This window comes from Suricata suricatta, chromosome 12 (assembly GCF_006229205.1).
Source record: "Suricata suricatta isolate VVHF042 chromosome 12, meerkat_22Aug2017_6uvM2_HiC, whole genome shotgun sequence".
NCBI lineage: Eukaryota > Metazoa > Chordata > Mammalia > Carnivora > Herpestidae > Suricata > Suricata suricatta.
The window spans coordinates 79,138,380-79,144,869 of record NC_043711.1 but is presented as its reverse complement, the minus strand read 5'-3'; positions in this window follow the sequence as shown (position 1 = coordinate 79,144,869).

The following is a 6,490-nucleotide window of genomic DNA, read 5'->3' as shown; positions in this document are numbered from 1 at the left end:
TGTGAGATCATGACCTGAGCTGAAGCCGGATGCTTAACCGACCAACCGAGTGCCCCAGACAGTTCGTATTTCAAGTCCTACACGGGGTGAGTTCGAGCCTGGATTCGGGTAAAACACGAGCTCTGAGTGAGCCCCACTTCCCTCTCTCTCTCTCTCTCCATCCCTCACTCACTTGTGCCCGCCCCCCCCAAAAACTGCAGGGTGCGAACTTCTAAAGCAAAGAGCCAATAAAAGGCAGTGTAAAATAAAGTCCCTCTCCCACGCCATCCCTCAGCCACCCAGGTGTCCCATCTCCCCACACCCACAATTGCTGTTTGGTGTGTCTTTCCAGAGTTGGGGGGGGGAGCTAAGTAGATATGATCAAATACATTTTTCTAACCATTTTATTTTACATGGGTGGAAGGGAAGAAAACCAGAATATGTCATCCCAAAATATGCCTCTTTGACTTAAAAATTATTTTGAGCTGAAGGCAGTTAAGCAGCAGCAAGCTCAGGAAAAAAGCTCCCTCTTTCTGCCTAAAGGCAGAGTATAAATTCTCCTTTTACTGGAGACAGACTTATAAATCTAGAGATGACACCAGAGGAATTTGCAAACAAACCTTCCTCCATTCTTTCCCTCCCATCTATTTATGTTTCCACAGTCTTCTGCCCTCAGGAAGACTTGTCATTTCTCTGCAAATTTATTGTTCCTTGTTGAAGATGCTATCTAAGCTGGAATTCTAAGCTGCCATTTTGGGTGACTTTTCACCAGGTTTCTCTGAGTAATGTGTGCTGCATGAATTAATACAAGTTTTTTCTCTTGTTAGTCTAATTTTTGTCCGAGTCCCAGGGGAAACTAAGATGCTTAGAGGTAACGTTTTGCGTCCTCTATGGAAGCAAACTACCCATTCTGAGGGAGGGGAAAGGGTCCAGCACAGATGGTACGTCCAAGTCCCAAGTTCAAATCCTGCTCCCTCCACCTATTTATTGGCTGAGTGGCTTTGAGCAAGAAGCCTACGTTGCATGTTTCTCCTTTCCGTTTCTCGAATGGGGTTGGTGTAAGGATCATGAGTTAATATCCATCAACTGCTTAGAATAGTGTCTGCAACGAGGCAAGCCCTATTCCTGGAGATGACTTCTCAGGTGTCTCAGAGAACATCCATCTTCAAGCATGGAGAACTCATTCTTTACCAAAGGCTGCTTTGTACTCCTATGTGAATGGACCCATAATTGACTTAACCATCTGGGTTGATGGGCATTTAAATTCACTTGGGAAGGTCTTACAAAGACTGATTCAAGGCTGTTCATTCATTTGTGTGTGCATGCCTCAGTCCTAGAATGCGCCACTCTCTCTTGAGCTCACTGGCCTTTGTGCCTTCTGTCCCTCCTTCCAGACATTCTTCACCTACTCTCTGACCATTTGGTTGATTCCTGTGCAATACCCAGTTCTCGGCTCCAAAGTCCCCTCCTTGGAGAAGGCTCTCTGGGTTTGTCTTCCCCCCACCATCCTTGCCGTCCTCCTCTGCAGACTGCACATGGATGGGACCTTGGAGGAGCCTGGTGGCCAGCCATGAACCCTTGGCCCTGACACCAGGCAGGCACTCACCAACCCTTGCTGGCCGGTGGATACCATGGGGGTACATATCTCTCGCTTGTTTTAGTATTTTAAATCTTCAAGAGATCTGGATTTTTGACAATGCATTTTCTGGTGCTCAAGATCTCAGCCGGCTCTGGTGAAAACAGCTCACTGGTCTCAGTTCATAGTCTCTGTCGACTTCCTGCCGTGATCAGGTAACACTGGAGGCTCAAGTGTGGGCCTCTATGGATCATTTCACTGAATTCTCACAGTAACCATCTGAGGAAGTTATAATTACTATCTTCCTTTAGACATGAGGGCATCAAGGCTCAGAGAGGGGAAAAGCTGGTCCAAGGACACACAGCCAGTAAAGGGGTGGGGTGAAATTCAAATCCAGGTCTAGCTCAGGGCCCTGGGAAAATCGTCTCTTGGTTACTTCTTCCTGAGCCCTTGGGGCTTCAAGAATTTGGTTTAGATGATTGTCAGGCCTTTGTGATAACGCTTGTCCCCCAGGGTTCCCCGCCTGCACCCCCCCTCCCCCCACTGTCCACTTCAGATCTCTGTCATCTGGCTGAGACAGAATTCTAAGTCTCTCTCGAATTCTGGCCATCACTTGGGATTTGGGGACCTGTCTGGCCTGTCTGGAGGGAAAGCTGTCTTGTCTTCTGGGGTTGAGAGATCACTGATAACCCACCTGGTAAGGATCTTCTGGGTCTCAGCTGACTGGGACCTTGACTTTCAGGTTCGTGGCTGAAAATCAAGCAGAAAAGGACATACCCGGGGCCCAGAGAGAGAGAGAAGGTGCAAGGGTCACTGGAGCTGATCCACCACCTTATCAGTCTGAAATCTGAGAAACCCCATCATCTGTGGGGAGTTTGGTTGTCCCAATCCGCCCTGGAGGTGCAAGTGTGGTTGTCAAAACCAACAGCACTGGCGATCTGGGGACACAGGAACTCAGGAGGTTTGGGAAACAATTCAGGTCACCAGGCTGAGAGCATTAGGTGTGTTGATTCTTTAACTCTGCGAAGAACACACTTTACAAATGAGAAAACTGCAGAGCAGAGAGAGAGAGAGGCCCATCTAGGAGGAAGGGCTTGGACCCCCGCCTCTGGGGTCCTTTCTTGGTTTCATCAGTTTGCTCCCATCTCACAAGTCCGACAGGGGACTTCCTCTCATTCCTCAATAGGGGGCCAGAGGCTGTCCCTGGTCTTGGCTTCCTCTCAGAGTCAGCCAGATCTGCCTGCCCTACGCCTTCACACATCCTCTGGGGCTCTCTCTTAAGGAAGGTAAAATCTTTTTTCTTGTCAAAGAACCAACCCTTGATCATCTTTCACAATCCAGCTCCAGGGTGCCCTCTTCTAAGGAGCCCTCCCTGATTTCCCCCACCCCAGTCATTCCTCTGCTGCCTCTGTCTTTGGGCCTGCCTCTTCCATAGTAGTTTGGTGGTCAAGGGCTGTGGCTCTGGTCAGACAGTTGGGTTTCAAATCTTGGTTCTGCCTTTTTCTCAGTAAGGCTGTGGGTCTTGAGTTAGTCCCTTCCTCCGAGTCCCTTAGACATGAAGACTCAGTGTCTTCCTCCATGAAATGAACTATGACCATAGTACTTTGGAGTAGCTGTCCGACTACATGAGGTGAGGTGTGTACAGGACCTGGCACAGAGATAGCACTCACATAATGGATGCTGCTAGTATCATCAGCCGTGGCTAAAGACCTGGTCTTGGCATTGAGGGCCTCAGGTGCTCAACATAGAGGGTAACTGGCCCTTGATAAACTTCCTACTCCAGCAGGGGCAGGGCAGAGAAAGTGCTAGGGGGCATTCCCTTCACACCCTGCTCTTTCCCACCCCCACCCCCACCCCCACCCCCAGCCCACTGACGCTGCAATCTTTAGCTCCACCTTTTTCAGTGGCTGTGCTGGAAGTAACAGGTGCCCTTTGCAACAGTGCCCCCCAGTGGCTGAATGAGAACCTGCTTTGAGGGGGAAGGGAGAGACTGCAGTTACAGAGCACCTACCCCAAGGGCCTGGAGGTCTTGACTTTGTTTCACAGGTTCATCCAACCAGTTACTTGTTGGGGACCTGCTATGTGTCAGGCACTATTGCCTCGGCGACAAGAGTGAAAAACACATAGAATATACAACGCACCAGAGGCAGAAGAAGAAGGGAAATAAAGCAGGACAAAGGGACAGTGAGTGCCGGGCAGGGGCCAGCGCTGCAGAGCTCTTCCAGCCTCAGTGAGCAGTTTCCAGAGGTTGGGGGTGGCACCCGAGAGCTTTAAAGTAAAGAAGAGACAGTGTGGTGTCAATATGTAACAGACTGCCGGGCAATAGCAGTAGCAGGGGATCGGCGGAGTCAGTGCAGTTGTCACCGGCAGTGATGACAGAGGCTGGGGGGAGACCACAGGGGAAGGACAAGTGGCCTGATCTGGGATGCATGCGCAGCCGAGCCCAGAGGACTTGCTGATGGGCGGGACGTGGGGTGAGGCTTAGGGCCACGGAGAGAGAGAGAGAGAGTCAGCCAGAGACCAGGTGGGACCCCTGAAGTCCGCAGTGAGGTTTCTGTTCCACTTCCCTGTCCTGGCCTGAGAAGGCTGGACCTGGAAGATGGGACAGGAAGGCCACAGTTGCCACCCGTGACCAGGAGCAAAGCCCATTTAAGGAAGCAAGACCTTCAATTTGGCCCTGGGAGGAAGTCTTGAAGCAGTCTCCCCTGAACCTGCTGCTGGCTAGGGCGGGGGGGGGGTACAGTGAACCCACCTTTCTGTACCAGCTGTGCCCCTCGGTGAGCTCCAGATTGGCCTCAAGGGGCCCCTGGTGGGTACGGAAAGGGGTGAGGACACCCAAAGCCATAGAGCTGTGCCCGGCCCCCATCTTGCATCCTCCCGAGGCCACCCCGAGGAAGAACCAGATGTAGCCCACACCGTACCCACCAAACAAAATACACACTGCATGGCAGAGACAGGTTTAAACTCAACTTGATGAGGAGGCCTCATCAGCCCAGTTAACTCGAGTTTTTCACTTGTTGAACTTTTTTTTTTAAGTTTTTATTTATTTTTGAGACACAGAGTAACGGGGGGAAGGGAGGGGGGAGAGAGAGTGAGAGCGAGAGCGAGAATCCCAAACAGGCTCCATACTATCCATACTGTCAGCACGGGGCCCAATGTCGGGCTTGAACTCATGAAACATGAGATCACGACCTGAGCCGACACCAAAGTAAGACACTTAACTGACTGAGCCACGCAGAGGCCCCATCACTCGATGTTGAATTTTAATTATCGTTCCATCAGGACACATCACCACACTCTGCACTACATCCTTGGCCCATGTAATGCCTGGAGGCTCCCTTACCAACCAACCGATTTTGGGGAGGACTCAAAATACTCCCACAGATGCATGGAATGTCTAGCTGAGAACAGCCGTCCTGAATTCAGATACCCCAAAACCAGCTGTTACTAAAGCCTATTTGGGTGAACAGATTATTCCATCTGTGCCACCGACAATAGAAAATGCGGGCTAAAAACATCTTCGCCCAGCCTGGATCTGGACCAGTGTGATCCCTGGCTCTGTGGCTGGCAGTCCCTCTGACTGTGAGCTAGACACCAAGTCTGTCCGAGCTGGGGTGGCCCCAACAGTTACAGCCCCGCCAGCTCCCTCACCCACGTCCCAGGCGAGGTGGGAATCCCAAGGGCCCTTTGTAAACTCTTCTAGATGATGCAGGCTCTGTTTTGATGATGTCTCACTAGTGCAAGCGGAACTAACGTAAGCAGAGCTCGAGCACGCAGGCCCGGACACTGGGGGACGGTGTGTACGGAGGGCACGGTGGTTATGAGCATGAGTTTCGAAAGAGACAGCACCTCACCACTCACCAGCTCTGCGGCTTGGGCTTTAGCTTGTGCACCGTAAGAACTATGGCTATTACACCTCTTCAGAGCAACCCACTAGAAAGTACCAAACTCCGCTATCCTCATTCTGGTTTTCAACGGTCAGGGTGACAGTTCAGTTTCCATGGTCACCTCCGTCTGCCGGACACGCTGTGGCAGGCCCCCCAGGCCCCAGCAGGTTTGGGATGGGACACCCCAAGCCCTTCCCTAGCGCTGGGTGGGGGTAGGCTTCTTGGCTCGCCACAGGGGTAAAGCAGGGGAGTGTGTGGTGGGGCGTGCCGGGGGAGACGGTGGGCACGTTAGGTTTCAAAACGAGGGGACTGAGTCAGTGCGGATCCGGAGCCTGTGGTTCATCTGACAGTGGTGGGAGGACTCGCACCCAAGACCCCAGCAGTCTCTCCCAAGCTCGCCCACGAAGCACTTACAGGAGGAGGTCTTGGCCGGGGGGACTGCTGCCCGAGTTGCTGCCAGGCGGCAGTCAGCAGGGCAGAGAACTGTGGACAGGCCGTGGCCGCTGTTCTCCCCCTCAGAACGGACTCGGTGCGAGCCTCCTACAAACGCCGTTGCAGAGAAAGGGGCTTGTAGCACAAGTGGCCGCCCTTTCCTCACCAGCTGGTTTGCCCCTTCCCCCCTCGTGGAGAGCGAGCTCGGGACATTTTGATCCCGTTCCTCCTCCAGGCCAAGCCGCCCTAACCCTGCCCTCGCCTGGGGGGCGTGAGCCCCCGATCTAGCTCTCACACAGGGGAACTAAGGCAATGGCGGGGCAGCTGAGAGCCTTGGGGTCAAAGACTCCAGACCAGGGGGTGAAGGGCTGGGACGGAGAGACACAGCTCAACCAGCCACGGCGCAGGAGGCCTGAGTCTCCCAGGGACTGAGGGCCAGGATGCAGGGAGGGATGTCCACTGAAGGGCTGCGTGCACTCAGACCTGACCTCACACTCCAGGCACCCCTGCTTCCACGCAGTTTTATCCGGGCAAGAGGTGCGTTCCTGGGGGAGCCATTGGCTGCGGAGCCTCTCTCTGCCTGTGCCCGACTCCCTTCCCAGTAAAAGGGGAGCCC